The following is a 2495-nucleotide window of genomic DNA, read 5'->3' as shown; positions in this document are numbered from 1 at the left end:
GTAGGGGACCTATTGCATCCACACCCCACTTTTCAAAAGGGCCATAAGATATTATTGGGACTCGAGGCTCATATGTTAGTCGTCTATCCCCAGCAATTTGGCATGGCTTACATGCTTTACACCAATATTGGACATCACGATGTCAGCTCGGCCAAATAAACCCTGCTTGTAAAATCTTCCTACTTGTAATATCTGAGAAACGTGACCACCACAGACATCATCATGACATGAAAGAAGAATTTTCTCTATCTCTTGCACACCTGGTACTCTCCTCAAGACCAAATCTTTCCCTTTGTGATATAAATCATCCCCGATCAACTGGTAAGGTGTGGCCTTCTTAACTAGTCTATGTCTTTGCACCTTGTCTAAGTGTTTGGGACACTCACCTGCTTGTAGAAAGAAGATAATGTCTTTTAGCTCCTCTTGACCTTGATATTTGGGTTCATATAGTTTCACACCTCCTACCGCCATTTGAAGCTTTTCATTTGCGAGTAAGTCTGCTTCCTTGTTATGAGTTCTCACAATGTGTTGTACCTGTGTTGCTTTAAAACCCTTCATCAAAGCTCTTACACTACTAAGCCACTCAAACAATATACGATTCTTGCACCTCCAAGTCCCTTGGATTTGCCTGACCACTAGCAAAGAATCACCTTTTATAATAAGTTTTTGTATGCCTAATTCTTTGCATTCTTCTAACCCAAGGGTTAGAGCAGCATACTCAGCCTCATTGATAGAGTGAACATTGGGTAGAGTGATACCTTTTCTAACCATTACCTCCTTTTGTGGGTTTAAAATGAGGATCCCCCCTGCTGCTTTGTCTTGTTGGCGTTGATAGGCTCCGTCAAAGCATAAAGTATCGGCATTATCAATCTCCTTCACTTTGAACTGTTTTGAGCCTTCCTCTCTTTGTAGTCGCGATCCTTCCCTTTCTCTCACTTTGTAGGTGAGAATGTCTGCAAGTCCTGCTCTTGTGCTATCTTCTACAAGGAAAGTGTATTCAAATTCTTGGAGTTCAAGCACCCACTTTGCTATTCTAGATGAGAGGCTCATGTGTTGTACTACATATGGTAGATTGTGCTCTAAGGTGAGAAAAACAAATGGCACAGGGAGAAGATACGATCGAAACTTCCTTACCGCAAACAAGATTGCAAAGACCACTTTCTCCATTTCAGTGTATCCCTTCTCGGCTGGAGTCATCACCTTGCTTGCAAAATAGATCGGCCTCATGTATGATGTTTTAGGATCTTTTTGCATCAAAACAACACCAATTTCTTCGAAACCTACACTTGGAGTGACATAGTAAGTTTCCTTTGGATCTGGTGGCATTAGGATTGGGAGAGAGCTAAGAATGCCCTTCACTTCCTCAAAACATTTTGCATGTTCCCTCCCCCATTCAAATGTAGATTGGCTTGCCAACCTATGCAAAGGGGCGATGGCTTCTGCTAGGAGATGGATGAAGCGAGACATGTACCTCACTTTGTGGTTGAAGGTCATTAGCTCCTTTGTTGTTGTTGGTGGAGATAATGACAAAAGGGCCTCTACTTTAGAGGGATCCACTTGAATTCCTTGTGAAGAAACCACATGGCCTAGCAAAACCACCTGAGATTCACCGATATGACACTTCTCTGGGTTGAGTTGTCCCCCAAATTGATGGAGCCTCTTAAGCCTCTCTTCAACCTTTTGGCAATGAAGTGATCTACAACTATAAATACAGAAATCATCCATAAAGACTCTTATAGATTTTCCAAAGAATGGCTGAAATACAAATATTGTGAATCTCATGAAGGTGCTAGGAGCATTGGTGAGCCCAAAAGGCATTACTCTGAATGCAAAACATCCCCAAGGTGTGATGAAGGTGGTTTTTGGTTGGTCCTCTTCTGCTATTCTAATTTGAAAATATCCTGAATACTCATCACACACAGTGTAGCATTCGTGACCTGCTACTTCATTCAAAATTTCATCTTGGAAAGGGAGAGGGAAGTGGTCCCTCTTTGTCGCAGCGTTGAGGGGTTTGTAATCCACGCAGACCCTCCACTTACCATTCTTCTTGGGAGTGACTACAATAGGTGACACCCATTCGGAGTTGGATACTGGATAGATGAAGCCAGCCTTCAAGAGTCGATTCACTTCCTGTAGGAGAGCCTTTTGTTGCACAGATCCTAGTCTCCTTAACTTTTGAGCCACGGGTTTGGTCCCTGGTTTCAATTCAATTCGATGCTCTATTACATCTACACCTCTTATTTGTGAGTAGTCAGTGATAAACAAATTGGGATACCTCCTTAACATATTGATGTAGGACCTCTTCTCCTCACAAGTAAGATCTTTTGCAAGCATCTTCTCAAATCCTTCTTCAAGGTGGTGGCATCTTTCATCCCCTCGTGTGTGATTGTCTGTTGGCTTTTCTTCTATTGGAACATCTTGAGTGTTGGCGTTGAATACAATTCCCATTACCTCCAAAGAAGACTCCTCTTCACTGGTTGATGCACTGGTTGATG

Source organism: Adiantum capillus-veneris, chromosome 23, assembly GCF_014529385.1.
Source record: "Adiantum capillus-veneris isolate H3 chromosome 23, ASM1452938v2, whole genome shotgun sequence".
NCBI lineage: Eukaryota > Viridiplantae > Streptophyta > Polypodiopsida > Polypodiales > Pteridaceae > Adiantum > Adiantum capillus-veneris.
Note: the sequence above shows the minus strand (reverse complement) of the source record.